Raw genomic sequence first — 16,951 nt, forward strand, 5'->3', positions numbered from 1 at the left:
TACATTTATATGATGTTTAATGTGCCGCAACTGACCATGCCTGCCACTTGGCATTAGCCATCACGAATAGTGCAAACCAGTATTTAATAAATAACATACATGTATGTTTTTCAAGAGGTCAAACTGGGCAGAAAGTATACAAACACATAACATCATTATAGAATATGATGTAACACTATAGATCAACTTACCTCAGAATATATAAAGCATATAAACAATTACAACAATATAATGCAACAAACACAGCAGTACTACTAATCCAAAATACTCAAAGCTTCATAGAACTGAAACAAACATTAATTTTTAGGTCCATTCTGCTGCTGATACATACTTTAGGTTTCTGAATATTAAACTTGTTGCTGCCTTTCATAGTGTGTAACCTGAAGGCCCTGAGTACTTTCTCCCACACTGAAAACACTGGGATGATAAAATTATTTGAACATTACCTAATAAGACTGATTCAGGACAGACAATTAGTTATTTTAAACTTTTCTAGCAGTCCTTCACAAACAGGGAACAGTCTGTCTATTCTCTCCATCTGTCAGCTGCTGCTGGCTCTTCCTCCTCCTCTTCCTCACAGACTGCTGAGTTTGTCCTGGTGGATCATCAGGGGTGCAAAGCCTCACAGATGATGTGCAGCAGTGGGTCCCTCAGTCTGTCCTCACTCTGGACACTTGCAGTTGTCACACATGGAAATCAAATGTGTGATAAGCTGCAGGATTCAAACACAAGTGTAACTTATAAATACATGTTCATACTTTTATTCCACAATCAGAGAGAAAGAAACAGAGAGCGAGTGTAGGACAGACAGACAGGTGACAGTCTCAGGTGTATACACTGCTACAAACAGGATTTAGTGTTTGTGTTATTACGAGTGCTAAACAAGAAGAGTTCCCAGATGGTACAGTGGACACATGTGTGACTTCTGTGATTAAAGCATCTTTCTTTCAGCTTAACGAGTGAACCGTCAGCTCGTTCAAACACACGTTAAAGTCCATTTGGCTCGACACCACCGAACAGAGGCAGCAATATAACATAGCTAACATTAACAGTGCAGTGAATCCTGCTTGTGCCGTGATATTCAGGACTGCAAACTGAGCAGCATCACTGACTTTCAGCTTGTTGTGTTTGTGGATATATGACTGACTTTAATTATCCACAAAATCATCACATTCTCTGTAAGATTAAGGTCGACTATTGTATTATTATATTTTAAAGGCTTTAAAAGCAAGTAAAAGCTGAACGTACAAACATCGCTAATGGCAAATAACTTTGCCGACATGTGGCCAACAGTAATGTTTTCATGTTCCTCATTATTAAACATTTGCACATAAATAAGTGACATAATATTCAGTACTTAATTTTCACAGTTTACTCTTCGGCCGCTCCGCTTCTGCCGTCTGCGGCAGAATTATCCACACCGACTGCCGCGCTATGAATTGTGGGATATATGGGACCACGAAGTCTACACCGCCACAGCCTTAAAATTCGGGGAAATGAAGGACGCATTTGAGGGCCGCATTTCGAGCAGCCTTTGAATTGGGACAGCCTTCGGCGTGCCACTGTGACGTAATCGGCCTTGAAATGCAGCCTTTAAGGCTGCAGACCCTGAATTGGGATACAGCCTGTGTCTGTAAGGTCAGTCTGTGTTATGTTTCCTGTTTTACTTTGAAAGTCCTTGTCTCATGTAAATGCGTCTGGTTGTGCTTCCTTTGTCTCGTTAGGCCTGATTTGCCCCAGCTGTGTTTCCCTCCTGTCACCCATTCCCTGATTGCTCCCTCTGTGTATTTAAGCCCTGTGTTTCAGTTTGTCCGTGTCGTGATCTACTGTTTACTGTGTGTTCTGTCTGTTTGCCTGAGTTTGTTTTTTGGAGTCTCAGTTTTGTTACCTTTTTTGAGTTCAGCATTAAAGGTGTTTTGAGTTCACGTCTGTCTCCGGAGTCTGCACTTTGGGTCCTTTTCCTGCCTGCACACAGCCGTTCCATAACACCTAGAGGAATGAGAAGGAGAATTTACTTCACTTCACTTTACTTCTATTGCCACAGGTGCATAAAAGCATGATACTATGCGTTCTACCTTTACAAACATTTGTGAAAGAATTGGTTGTTTCTAAAGAGCTCATTGAATTTGAGCGTGTCAGTGTAATCAGCAATCAAATGGGACCAAACTGAAGCATTTATGAGCCAAGAGGTGTCCGACAATGTCACATTACAGAGCATGTTCACCAACGTTCTGCTGACTCAGCATTCAAAATTCCAAAACTCCCTCTGTCATTAACATCAGCACAAAAACTATGCACCAGGATCTTCATGTGTGGGTTTCCATGGCTGAACAACTCCTGTAGGTGTAATCTGTCGGCAGTGTTGGGAAGGTTACTTTTAAAATGTATTCCACTACAGATTACAGAATACATGCCTCAAAATGTATTTTGTAATGTATTCCGTTGCGTTACTCAATGAGAGTAACGTATTCAGAATACTTTGGATAACTTAATGTATTATCATGCTTTTTACAACTACATGAATGTAATATTGGTTATTCGCCATAGCAATACCAACCAGATTTTTAAGTCTTAATATAAAATGAGTAACAGTAGGGTGGACATTAGGTAAGGCTGCACTTTTTGCAGCGATCTCGTATGGAAAACTATTTCGCGCGTATATAAAGCAGGTCCGTGTCTCTGAACCGTAGTAAAGGGACCTCTGGCTAATACGTTGGGTTCCGTGTTGGGCTCATAGCCGAAAAATAGCTTTACTTTGTTGTTTGGGTCAACTTTGCTAGCAAGAGACAGAGAGAGGCGTTGAAAGGCTGCTCCAACTGAACTTATTGTTTCGGAGGAAAACACGAACACAGTTTACAGTCGAGTCTTAATAGCTTACTTACAACTGGGCTCGTCAGGCACTCTTTTTGGCTGCAGTGGTTATTATTATATTTACATGCTTCCAGCTCCCGATTTTGGTCGGTGACAACTCGTACTTTTCAATTCTCCTTTTTTTGTGTGCACATTACGGGTATAGGGCTTTGGAGCGTGATGTCACGGGGGTGGGCGTGGAAAGGATTTTGGCCCGATCCGCCCTTTTGGGGGTCTAAACAAAGCGCAAGTGAAAAAGGAGCGAAGGCACACTCAACAGCCATGGTTCGTTCTTGCTGTGTGGTCGGCTGCAATGTTCGATCGCACGACCGGCAAGAGAATAAGCTTGAAAAGGGTTTGTCTTTTCATTCTTTCCCAAACGCAACATGAGGCAGCTCGTGTATCGATGTTACCAAACGAAGGCGTCTAGCCTGGATAGCAGCTGTGAGACGAGCTGATATCCAGTTCTCTTCCATCTCCAAATATCTGTTGGTGCTCCAGACATTTTCATTCCGGTAAGCTCTAAATATGTTCATATCACTCTTTATAGCCTATTAGTTTTATTTTCGATGCGCTCTGAGCTCATAGCAAATTAGAACAAACATCCTACTGAGTGATTTTGCAGAACTACCTTCTATTTATAGAGTTGCTAATTATTTGGCATTATTGCAGACAAACCAGTCTATGAAATGGATGAAACATCATGACTGTGTTCCAGCGCTACACAAGGGACCTGCTTCAAACAAACCACCATGCCAATCAGATTATTTCTTCCATGTCAGGGTGAAGAGGTGACCCTTCTGGATAAGATGGTGAAGGTTTGCTGCGTTTGGTGAACAGTGTGGTAGTAAAACCAGGGAAAAATGAAACCTGCTCCTGTTAAATATTCTTAAGTCTTTTGCTGTATAAATAGCGGTATTTTTTTCCCCCAAAAGATACAGTAAATAAAGTAATGTTAGTAGTGGGTGATATCATGTAAACACTGTCATGATTTTATGTAAACATTTTGTCATTTGTAAACTATAAATGACATGGATTCTACATTGTAACTGATGTTATGTTCTATAAAGTGATTTTAATTAAAAAAAAAAAAAAAAAAAAAGAGGCAAAAATTAGTTTGTTTCTTTATTCAATTTTTGAACAGTGGGACTCAGTCAGTACATATTCAGTAAATGCAAATTATTTACACGGCAGTGCACTACAGGCATAAATCTAGACCCCTAGATAAAACATTATGGCATTATAGCAGTGACAACTCCTCCACAGTAGCAGGTGGGATTTTTTAATTTTAATACGGATGGTCTGCTTATGTTTTGATCAAGAGCCTTTTTTTGGGCAGCTGAAGAGGAGAAGTCTATTTTATGGCCAACCACTGACTGTATCTTGGTCATATTACCCAGCAAAACCCAGTATGCAGGTTCATCTGTAACAGTCCTTGTGCCACAGATCAACACTGTTGCTTCTACATTAAACAGAAGAGCAGCGACATGGGTGCAGGTCTCCGCGACTCCAGCCTTACAGGTGCAGTGGGCGGCTTCAACCTTCCCTGTGATGCTCACAATGACCCATGGCTGCAATGCTGGTTCATTCAGTCTTTGAGAGTGCAGGACCTGAAACAATTAATTTAAAGACAAGAACTATGAGCCAAGGCTTAAATGTGTTTAATCTACTTTATCATAAATGTAACAAAGTGTTTAGAAAGTTAGCACATACATGTAATTTTTCATTTCTTTATGTGTCCAGCTATAGAACGCTGCATGTTATAGTGTAAATCTGCCTGTTCTCTGTCAGAAACCTGCCTGCAGAAAATGAACCTAAAGTATGTAATGCAAGGATGTCATCACTTTAGAGATGGAGAAAGCATAAAGTGACAATTATGAATCACTTAATATGATAAGGAGATTCTGCAGGTCATTAATCAATGTATAAAACTAAAATAAAATGTATTTTTAGTGACACAAGATACAAATATTGAAGCAAGATGTATAATTAGAATTATTTATAATAAATATGAATAAATCATCTTTAACCATAAAGAATAACTAAATCCATCAGGACAATGTCACATCAATGCACTGAACTCACTATGTTATCCCTCTAACAGCCTCCACATGTTCTCACTGTAATTTCCCCTCATGAATGAATTTATGCTGCCCTAATGGGAATGTTTGCAGGGAAATCAAACGCATTTCACTCGCAGTACTCGAGCTGACTTACCTTTGTTTGAATGACGACTTGTACGCGCTGATTCCACAGATAAGGTACGAGAATATGTCAGGCTACGTCAATAGCGGTAGATCTTCAGGGTTTCTACTCCACGGCCGTATTTCATACGGGTCCACATTTCCAATGCACGCTATTTTCTGCAAGTACCGCTGCTTTGCCTCTGAACGAAATCGGTCTCTATACAGTCCATTCTCTTTTGAGCTGCTTTTAAGTATCTTGTAATCGTCGTTCCAACACAGTGTGTTTGTTTTGATTCGTAGACCCCGAAAATGGTGCCGCGCTCCCACAATGCATTGCGGCGTGACGTCAACTCCAAAGCCCTATAGGGCAATGCCTGTAGCACTCTGCTCATATTGCCTTCATATTAAAAGACTTTTTGAATAATAATTTTAAACAATATTTCTTCACGTCATTATGTGGGCTGCAAGTAGAGGTGACATGGGCCGTGAGATTGAGACACAGGAATTAGAGCCTCTTAATGCGTATTTTGTTTGGGGTTCCACCAGCGTGGAATTACCAAAAATAGAGGGCATAGCCTAACATGAAACAGGAAAAGACCGCCGTGTAATCCATTTATTTCAACAAAGTAACTGTATTCTGAATACCACCTTTTTAAACAGTAACTGTAACGGAATACAGTTACTCATATTTTGTATTTTAATTCCGTTACTCCCCAACACTGTCTGTCGGTGGCCCACTTCTTTGTCCATATAGTGACATACTTAATAATCTACTTCATGAATATAAGGCTCTGTCTCAAATCGATCGACTCAATTCCCAGAAATTGTGAGGTGTGGCCCCAATTATCATACTAGCTACCATATCTCTTGGTGGCGCTGTCACTTGGTGTTCGCTCGCTCTGTGGTAGAGTATCACTTCCTGTTCCTGCTCAAACACAGTGGTGTTTCTGAGTAGCTTATTTGCTTAGCAATTTAATTAACAACTTTTAAATACATTCTTCTTTCATAGTATAATCTTCACGTGCTTCATCCGAAGCACACTTTCTGTGTACTCACTACCTAATTTATAGCCAAAGTATTCACTCACTGTCTCTGTACTGTTTCGCTAGCTTAGCTTAGCTCGTAGCCGACTCGTTAGCACCATGGCTACTTCACCTGTCCCTCCTGCACTTTCTTGCTCATTGTGTCAGATGTTTAGTTACTCCTCGGCCTCCTTTAGCAGTAATGATATCTGTAACAAATGTAGCATATTTGCAGCTCTGGAGGCCAGGATTACTGAATTGGAGACTCGGCTTCGCACCCTTCATTCACCCGTAGCTAGCCAGGCCCCTGTAGCTGGTGCAGCCGAAGATAGCGTAGGCCCCGCTAGCTGTTCCCCGGCAGACCCCAAGCAGCTGGGGAAAGAGGGCGGCTGGGTCACGGTGAGGAGGAAGCATAGTCCTAAACAGAAGCCCCAGGTACACCACCAACCCGTTCATGTGTCTAACCGTTTTTCCCCACTCGGTGACACACCCGCCGGGGGTCAAACTCTGGTAATTGGTGATTCTGTTCTCAGACATGTGAAGCTAGAGACACCGGCAACCATAGTCAATTGTCTTCCAGGGGCCAGAGCAGGCGACATTGAAGGAAATTTAAAACTGCTGGCTAAGGGTAAACGTAAATTCAGTAAAATCATAATTCACGTCGGCAGTAATGACTCCCGGTTACGCCAATCGGAGGTCACTAAAATCAATATTGAATCGATGTGCAACTTTGCTAAAACAATGTCGGACTCTGTAGTTTTCTCTGGTCCCCTCCCCAATCAGACCAGGAGTGACATGTTTAGCCGCATGTTCTCCTTAAATTGCTGGCTGTCTGAGTGGTGTCCCAGAAACGATGTGGGCTTCATAGATAATTGGCAAACCTTCTGGAGGAAACCTGGTCTTGTTAGGAGAGACGGCATCCATCCCACTTTGGATGGAGCAGCTCTCATTTCTAGAAATATGGACAAATTTATTAAACCCCCCAAAATATGACTATCCAGAGTTGGGACCAGGAAGCAGAGTTGCAGTCTTACACGCCTCTCTGCAGCTTCTCTCCTCCTGCTACCCCCCCAAAAACCCATCTCCATAGAGACTGTGTCAGCTTCCAAAAAGACAAAAAACAAACTAAAAACCAGCAACAAACAACTTAAACATAAACAATCAAAAAGAAAGAACAATACAGTATCCACATCTGAACCAAAGAGTAAAACAGTGAAATGTGGATTATTAAATATTAAGTCTCTCTCCTCCAAGTCTCTGTTAGTACATGACTTAATAATTGATCAACAAATTGATTTACTCTGCCTTACAGAAACCTGGTTGCAGCAGGATGATTATGTTAGTTTAAATGAATCAACACCCCCGAGTCATTCTAACTACCAGAAACCTCGAAGCACAGGCCGAGGGGGCGGTGTGGCAGCAATTTTTCACACCAGCCTATTAATTAATGAAAGACCAAGACAGACTTTTAATTCATTTGAAAGCCTGATGCTTAACATTGTCCACCCCAGCTGTGAAACTCAGAAACCAGTCTTACTTGTTATCATCTATCGTCCACCTGGGCCTTACACAGAGTTTCTGTCTGATTTCTCAGACTTTATATCTAATTTAGTTCTGAGCTCAAATAAAATAATTATTGTGGGTGATTTTAACATCCATGTAGATGCTAAAAATGACAGCCTCAACATGGCATTTAGTCTGTTATTAGACTCAATTGGCTTCTCTCAAAATGTAAAAGAACCCACCCACCACTTTAATCACACTCTAGATCTTGTTTTAACATATGGCATAGAAACTGAACATTTAACAGTGTTTCCTGAAAACCCTCTCCTGTCTGATCATTTCCTGATAACATTTACATTTACAATAATTGATTACACAGCAGTGGAGAGTAGATTTTATCAAAGTAGATGTCTTTCTGAAAGCGCTGTAACTAAGTTTAAGAATATAATCCACCCACTGTTATCATCTTCAATGCCCTGTACCAACACAGAGCAGAGCAGCTATCTGAACGCTACCCCAACAGAGGTTGATTATCTTGTTAATAATTTCACCTCCTCACTACGTACGACTCTGGATACTGTAGCTCCAGTGAAAACTAAGGTCTCTAATCAGAAGTACCTGACTCCGTGGTATAATTCTCAAACACGTACCCTAAAGCAGATGACTCGTAATCTGGAGAGGAAATGGCGTGTCACAAATTTAGAGGATCATCATTTAGCCTGGAGAAATAGTTTGCTGCTTTATAAGAAAGCCCTCCGCAAAGCCAGAACATCTTACTATTCATCACTGATTGAAGAAAATAAGAACAACCCCAGGTTTCTCTTCAGCACTGTAGCCAGGCTGACAAAGAGTCAGAGCTCTGTTGAGCCAACCATCCCTTTAACGTTAACTAGTAATGACTTCATGAACTTCTTCACAAATAAAATTTTTATCATTTGTAATGGGGAAGTCTTTAGGACCCAGGGAACCCAATGGAGGGTATAAAAGAGGAAGTAGCAGCAGGTGCTTTTCATTTCCACTGACGAGCAGCTGTGAACAATGGTTGTGTGAGTAGGTGAAGAGCCTGAGAAGTTTTAATTGTCTGCTACACAAACAGTTGTTTTAAACCTCTACAGCAGAGGTTCGAGGTACAGGCTGTTTTTCTTTTAGTGCTTTTTTTAAAATTTGTTGAAATGTATTTGATGTTTATTGTATTTTATGTTTTTAGTAGTGATTTTTAGAAGATAAGCCAGGTGTGCAGCAAACACAGTTGTCTGCTGGAGGTATGTTAACTTAATATATTTGACATTAAAAAAAGTATATTGATGCACTATAATCTAATTTATATTGTATTGCCTCCTGCAGGGCAGGCTGCACATGTGAATTTGTCACTGTTTTTTCCTCCTTCTCCTTTTTGTTGCGTTTTTGGTTTTAGTAGGGTCACCTTTTAAAACTGTTTTTTTATGCCGGGTTTGTTTTACCCTACAGAACCTGGCAATATGACCCGCCCTACCACACCGATGGCAAATTGGCTTTCCATCTGCCTGGAAACGAAAAGGCCTAGTTGTGGGAGGGGTCGGGGTTAATCCAGTCTGAGAGGGCTGTGAAAAATGGACAGACATTTGCTTCATGAGCGTATCCAACTGAACCTGTTGTTTTCGAAGGCACTCTTTTATCTGTAGAATGTCATCATTAGGCCTAGCGGTGACTGCATGCATCTCTGCATTTACTCCCTCTACTACCTGACAGTTCGTATCACAAGAATAGGCTCGGGACCTAGTTTTCCCTCCCTGCCTACCTACATCAGCCCACTTAAGGGCAATACTGCGTAGGGCAAGAAACGACATGTCTGGTGTTTGAAGGACCCGCTGTTTCAACTCTCTGCGCAGCATATCATCATGGACATGTTCAGTAAACTGGTCCCTTAGCAATATATCAGAATTTGGAATACCACCTGGTGTCTTACAGATTACAGTGTCCATTAAAGATTTAAGGGCATGAGAGTAATCTCGCAGAGATTCCCCTTCTCGCTGGGTGCGCTGGAAGAACTGTAGCTGGGCAGCTACATATGACTGAGTGCAGCTATAGTTCTCAACTAAAATATCAAAAATCTTATCAGGAGTGTCTCTACTGGTACTCGAATGAAAACAGACCTCAGATTTAGCACTGCCATCAAGATGGTCCATCACAAACATCACTTGTGCTGCTCTTGACATAGGACGAGTCTCCAGGCATCTACATACTTCTTCAACCCACTGGTCAACAGTTGACAAGTCCACTGACAATTTACCAGTAAACCTTGGGCATTTGCGCTCCCGAGGTGCATAAACGTAACACACATTTGTAGCTTCATTTATTGGGTTCATATTTGATGGCACAGTAGATGGACCCGGCACTGGATCTGGCACTGGACCAGTCACAGGAGAACGTTCCTGTAATTGGTCTCTCAACTGTTCATTTGCTGCTTTTAGCTGCTGCAGCTGCTCCAAGAGGGCCTGTACGTCGTCCATAGGGTCGGCGAAGGAGGTTTATTATCCACGTGGCAGCCCAACAGTTGGCTTCTCCTCCGTAGAAGATGTCACTGTTTTTCCTCCTCTCCTCTAACACTCTTACTAAAATAAACAGGGCCACACTAAAATAAAAACCAAACACCGTAACTGATATGACCTGTATCCTGTCGACAACGCCAAATAATGTAGCGAGTAAAAGCCACCGAGTAACCGCTAAGGGCCTCTATACTACTTGTGCAAACTTTCAGGCCCAAAGCTCTTACAGGAACGAGCCCAGAATAACCGGGACAAGAGGGTCAATATCAGTCAGATATGTTAAAATTTATTATTTTAAAAGAACACAAAGGGTTTGCAAAAGGCCTAAAACATCAAAATGGGAAAGGTCACTAACGAACACAAAATAGTCTTGGTGCAACCTGCCAGCAATGCAGCTATCACCTGAGGGCTTGCTTTGCCCCGGTGGTCCCAGATGCTCGTTGCTTTAAAAGAAACAAATCCACCCCAAATAAATACGAGCCCAACAGAACACTTATCGCATGCACTAAGTGTTTTAGTTCAGGCAATAATCGGTGGCACTAAAATCACTCTTAATAAAACTTATTCACTGCAAATCCACACGGAGCACCTCTAAAAAGACCTACTTCCCCTAAGGTAAGAGCCCAGCTCAGGGATTGCACATTGCCCAACTAATATTGCACCAGCCCAGTAGAAATAAAAACAAACCCGGCATAAAAAAACAGTTTTAAAAGGTGACCCTACTAAAACCAAAAACGCAACAAAAAGGAGAAGGAGGAAAAAACAGTGACAAATTCACATGTGCAGCCTGCCCTGCAGGAGGCAATACAATATAAATTAGATTATAGTGGATCAATATACTTTTTTTAATGTCAAATATATTAAGTTAACATACCTCCAGCAGACAACTGTTTGCTGCACACCTGGCTTATCTTCTAAAAATCACTACTAAAAACATAAAATACAATAAACATCAAATACATTTCAACAAATTTTTAAAAAAGCACTAAAAGAAAAACAGCCTGTACCTCGAACCTCTGCTGTAGAGGTTTAAAACAACTGTTTGTGTAGCAGACAATTAAAACTTCTCAGGCTCTTCACCTACTCACACAACCATTGTTGCTGCTACTTCCTCTTTTATACCCTCCATTGGGTTCCCTGGGTCCTAAAGACTTCCCCATTACACATTAGAGAAAAAATTACCAGTAATCATCCCACAGATGTAATATTATCTACAGCTACTCTTAGTACCATTGATGTTAAGTTAGACTCTTTTTCTCCAATTGATCTTTCTGAGTTAACTTCAATAATTACTTCCTCCAAACCATCAACGTGTCTTTTAGACCCCATTCCTACAAAACTGCTCAAAGAAGTCCTGCCATTGATTAATTCTTCGATCTTAAATATGATCAACCTATCTCTAATGGTCGGCTATGTACCACAGGCCTTCAAGCTGGCTGTGGTTAAACCTTTACTCAAAAAGCCATCTCTAGACCCAGCAGTCTTAGCTAATTATAGGCCAATCTCCAACCTTCCTTTCATATCAAAAATCCTTGAAAGAGTAGTTGTCAAACAGCTAACAGATCATCTGCAGAGGAATGGTTTATTTGAAGAGTTTCAGTCAGGTTTCAGAGCTCATCACAGCACAGAAACAGCTTTAGTGAAGGTTACAAATGATCTTCTTATGGCCTCTGACAGTGGACTCATCTCTGTGCTTGTCCTGCTAGACCTCAGTGCAGCGTTCGATACTGTTGACCATAATATCCTATTAGAGCGATTAGAACATGCTGTAGGTATTACAGGTACTGTGCTGCAGTGGTTTGTATCATATCTATCTAATAGACTCCAATTTGTGCATGTAAATGGAGAGTCCTCTTCACACGCTGAGGTTAATTATGGAGTTCCACAGGGTTCAGTGCTAGGACCAATTCTGTTTACATTATACATGCTTCCCTTAGGCAGCATCATTAGAAGACATAGCATACATTTTCACTGCTATGCAGATGACACCCAGCTCTATCTGTCCATGAAGCCAGATAACACACACCAATTAGTTAAACTGCAGGAATGTCTTAAAGACATAAAGACCTGGATGGCCGCTAACTTTCTGCTTCTTAATTCAGATAAAACTGAGGTTATTGTACTCGGCCCTGAAAATCTTAGAAATATGGTATCTAACCAGATTCATACTCTGGATGGCATTACCTTGGCCTCCAGTAACGCTGTGAGGAACCTTGGAGTCATTTTTGACCAGGACATGTCCTTCAACGCACATATTAAACAAATATGTAAGACTGCTTTCTTCCATTTGCGCAACATCTCTAAAATTAGAAATATCCTGTCTCAGAGTGACGCTGAAAAACTAGTTCATGCATTTATTACTTCCAGGCTGGACTACTGTAATTCATTATTATTAGGATGTCCAAAAAACTCACTGAAAAGCCTTCAGCTAATCCAAAATGCTGCAGCAAGAGTACTGACAGGGACTAGAAGGAGAGAGCATATTTCTCCTGTTTTGGCTTCCCTTCATTGGCTTCCTGTTAAATCCAGAATTGAATTCAAAATCCTGCTCCTCACATACAAGGTCTTAAATAATCAGGCCCCATCTTATCTTAATGACCTTGTAGTACCATATCACCCTATTAGAGCACTTCGCTCTCGCTCTGCAGGCCTACTTGTTGTTCCTAGAGTATTTAAAAGTAGAATGGGAGGCAGAGCCTTCAGTTTTCAGGCCCCTCTTCTGTGGAACCAGCTTCCAGTTTGGATTCGGGAGACAGAAACTATCTCTACTTTTAAGATTAGGCTTAAAACTTTCCTTTTTGCTAAAGCATATAGTTAGGGCTGGACCAGGTGACCCTGAATCCTCCCTTAGTTATGCTGCAATAGACGTAGGCTGCCGGGGGATTCCCAAGATGCATTGAGTTTTTCCTTTCCAGTCACCTTTCTCACTCACTATGTATTAATAGACCTCTCTGCATTGAATCATATCTGTTATTAACCTCTGTCTCTCTTCCACAGCATGTCTTTTATCCTGTCTTCCTTCTCTCACCCCAACCGGTCGCAGCAGATGGCCGCCCCTCCCTGAGCCTGGTTCTGCCGGAGGTTTCTTCCTGTTAAAAGGGAGTTTTTCCTTCCCACTGTCGCCAAAGTGCTTGCTCATAGGGGGTCATATGATTGTTGGGTTTTTCTCTGTATCTATGAAGCGCCTTGAGGCGACTTTTGTTGTGATTTGGCGCTATATAAATAAAATTGAATTGAATTGAATATTCATGTGATTAAAATGTTATTAAGTTCTCATAAGGTAAAGATGACAATGTAACCAACATAAATACCAAACAAAACCACAGCAAATCCAACATCAATATATATAATTACTTGCTAGTTATCACTGGCATTACCGTCCACAGTGATATTGTATTCTCCTACTATTGGCTGAAAATTGTTTGTTAGTCCCTCCCTTTCTGCCACAGAATGAAAATGGCAAATACTGAGGATATATACAATATGTGATTTCACACTCCACTTTTTCAGTACACCATCCAAGCACTTTTCATGCACTTCATGTAAAGAGTGTGAGGGTTGAAAGACACTCAACACTGAAAGGCCAGCTTCAAACCAGGAAGCGTCTTGCTGTGAGGCAAGAAGTGCTACTCATTCCACCGCCAACACGCCCCATCGTACTTTATAATGTTTCTATTACTTCTAACCAAGAACAATATAAATGAAACTCAATCGTGTCTGATACATCTCTCAGCAAAATATGCTTACATTCACATACAGTGCTAAGCAAATTTATTAGGCCACCACCCAATGAAAGTTTTATTTGATAGCTGCTCTAAATTACCAGTACTGGAAATTGTCATAATCATTTTTTTATGTTCCTGTAATGGGTAATTAATGGTTAATTTGCTTTAGTGGTTGGATGTTATGCTTGATTAATTTCTGATTTCTCAGAGAAATTCAGTGTACCGGCTCAAATTTGGGTGTAAAAGAGAGAAAGCAGTTTTTTTTATTTGCCTTACAAATAGCAATATATCTGTTTGTTTGAAACTAAATTTACGTTTTAAAAAAGTGTTTATATATGAAGTCACAGTCTTTTTTGGGGAGGGGGGGAGGGGTTGAAAGCACATTGGATGCTTGTGGATGTAATGGTGTTAGTGGTCATGGGAAAAATGGTGGGATAAATGCCAGTCAGGGGAAATAAGCCACTTATTATCTCCCACAGCTCTGCATAGCAGGTTATTAATCAGTTAACATACACTGCTCTCACATCAGACAAGCATAAAGCTGGGGTTTTTTCTATCAACGTGATGGTTAGCTCTTGATGCTGCTGATAGAAATGTGCTGGCACGGTGAGTATCAGATGTGACACTGGGAGGCCTGTGAACAGCAGCTCCAGTCTCTCCTCAGAGAAAACAAAAACTGGACTGTTCAATTGTGATTTACAGAGCGGTTCTATCACATAGAAGGAAGAGAGGCTCCATGTTTTTTGGACTAAGATGTTCATCAATCAACGTGTGCTTTTACCGACATTTTTATTATCATTAAACTGCCTGAACTATTTTTTAATCCTGTATTAAAATTCAGGTAATTTTAACAAGAAAGAGCTGCATACTTTATGTGGCCCTTTCTTTTATTTTATGTTTATATAACACATTGGAATCCAAAGTGTAATTTTTTATTTTTTATTTTTTTTGGGGGGGGGGGGGTCAAGTTTTGAAAAGTATTCACTTTCTTGGTTTACATGACCCCTTTTGGAATCCCACTGGAGGAGAGAACTTGTCCTGCACTTTTCTAGCATGGTCAGCTAGTTCAGAGACACACACGACATAAGAGAGAGCTGAGAAGTAAGCTTGCTAGATAGCAAATAGTTGTTGACTAACCATGAAGAAACAACTGATCTAAGATCTGACTAAATACTCTCCAGCCAGGAGAAGCAGGCAGTAATGACGTCCTGACTAACCTCTGCCCAGTTGCCAGATTATATAACCACTGAGTGGGACAAAATTGAATGAAATCAATAAAAGTATTGAGCTTAAAGAGAATGTTATCACTTTGTTGTATTAAGTCTGCTGATATCCTCACCTCACCTTATGGTGGAAAGCACAATTGCATTATAACATGTAGTTAATATGCAACCTTTTAAATTGGTGGCCCTGTATTGTCGAATAGAATGAGCATTTAAACTCAGTCACCTATTTCCTTGTAATCACACACATTTTAGCACCTACGTCTCAAGCCTACACTTTTGCCCACCATACTATAACTTGTTCAGACTAATAGTTGCATCTGAGTGCATTGCATTTACATCTGAAAAACTGTTTATGAAATAAAAATGATCAAAAACCCTGGAACATTTAGAAATATTAGATAGCGGAGCAAGGGTCTCTTATATTTCAATTTAATGTTATACCTTAATTTCTTTCCTGATAAGCTATATCGTGTTTTAAGTAAAGAGTGAGTCTTTTAAAAGGGGAGCTAATGCAAACTTTAAAAAAAAACAAAACTAAGATTATGTTTATGAATATGCTCCTTGTGCTATAATTCTTATTACTTATAATTCTTCCTTTCTTTGTCTTCAGCACACCTGTCAACTCCAAGAAATCTAATGCTTCATTTTACTATAACAGTTTTAAGTTTATGTCAAGGTGTATGCTGTGGCAGGCAGGATAGGCCCGAAATGCTCGGAGACAGGGTGATTAACTAAAAGTGGCAGCTTTATTGCTGGAGAAAACTTGAACACAAAATACAAGAAAACTAACTAAACAGTACCAGAAGCACCTAGGAAAACCATAGCACAGGACTGGTACAACACAACGACAGACAGAGAAAAACACAGGGCTTAAATACACAAGCAGGACAACGAGAGGATGGGGAACAGGTGGTAACACAGCTGGACAAATCAGACATAACGAGACAAAGGAAGTCAAAGGAGCTTGCAAAGGAAGGAAAGCAGAATACACTGACATAGGACCAGTGTTGGGAAGGTTACTTTTAAAATGTATTCCACTACCGATTACAGAATACATGCCCCAAAATGTATTTTGTAACGTGTTCCGTTATGTTACTCAATGAGAGTAACGTATTCTGAATACTTTGGAATACTATATACTATATATATTATCATGCTTTTTACAACTACATGAATTTACTGTTGCTGTGTGATTTATTACTATTACTGAAGGTCCACGGCTCCGAACCGTAGTAAAGGGACCTCTGACTAATACGTCGGGTTCCGTGTCGGGCTCGTAGCCGAAAAATAGAGACAGAGAGAGGCGTTGAAAGGCTGCTCCAACTGAACTTATTGTTTCGGAGGAAAACACGAACACAGTGTACAGTCGAGTCTTAATAGCTTACTTACAACTGGGCTCGTCAGGCACTCTTCTTGGCTGCAGTGGTTATTATTACATTTAAATGCTTCCAGCTCCCGTTTCTGCTCGGTGACAACTCGTACTTTTCCACTCACATTTTTCTCCCTCCTCACGCTCACAGACACATAACGGGTATGGCAGTCCATTCTCCCTGCAGCACGGACTACACTGCCCATAAGACTACATTCTTTAGGCCTATTAGCTTAGCACAACAACAACAACAACAAAAAAGTGCTCTCTCACCCAGGAAACACACAGTCGCAGAGAGAGCGCGTCACCATGGCAACCGTAACGCCTGCAACAACAGAACATAGCTGTCAAACAAAACCCAAACAGTCCTGACCCGCCACAATATGAAACAGGAAAATACTGCTGTGTAATCCATTTATTTCAACAAAGTAACTGTATTCTAAATACCACCTTTTTAAACGGTAACTGTAACGGAATACAGTTACTCATATTTTGTATTTTAAATACGTATCGGAGTTACATGTATTCCGTTACTCCCCAACACT

At 40.7% G+C, this 16,951-nt stretch overlaps 1 long non-coding RNA gene across 2 annotated transcripts; it reads right to left on the reverse strand.

Annotated features, from left to right (window-relative positions):
* Positions 1-16,701, reverse strand: LOC146382985 (uncharacterized). Of its 2 annotated transcripts, none has more exons than XR_014800707.1 (3): positions 16,427-16,701; positions 1,889-1,989; positions 1-712 (listed from the first exon to the last, which is right to left on the reverse strand). It is a non-coding gene; the product is annotated as an uncharacterized LOC146382985 (long non-coding RNA). The 2 variants fall into 2 exon arrangements; XR_014800708.1 differs by lacking the exon at positions 16,427-16,701 and adding an exon at positions 2,883-3,543.
* Positions 16,702-16,951: the final 250 nt, after the last annotated feature.

Source organism: Perissodus microlepis, chromosome 7 (genome assembly GCF_051167445.1).
Source record: "Perissodus microlepis isolate ML-2025 ecotype Zambia chromosome 7, ASM5116744v1, whole genome shotgun sequence".
In the NCBI taxonomy this organism is placed as follows: domain Eukaryota; kingdom Metazoa; phylum Chordata; class Actinopteri; order Cichliformes; family Cichlidae; genus Perissodus; species Perissodus microlepis.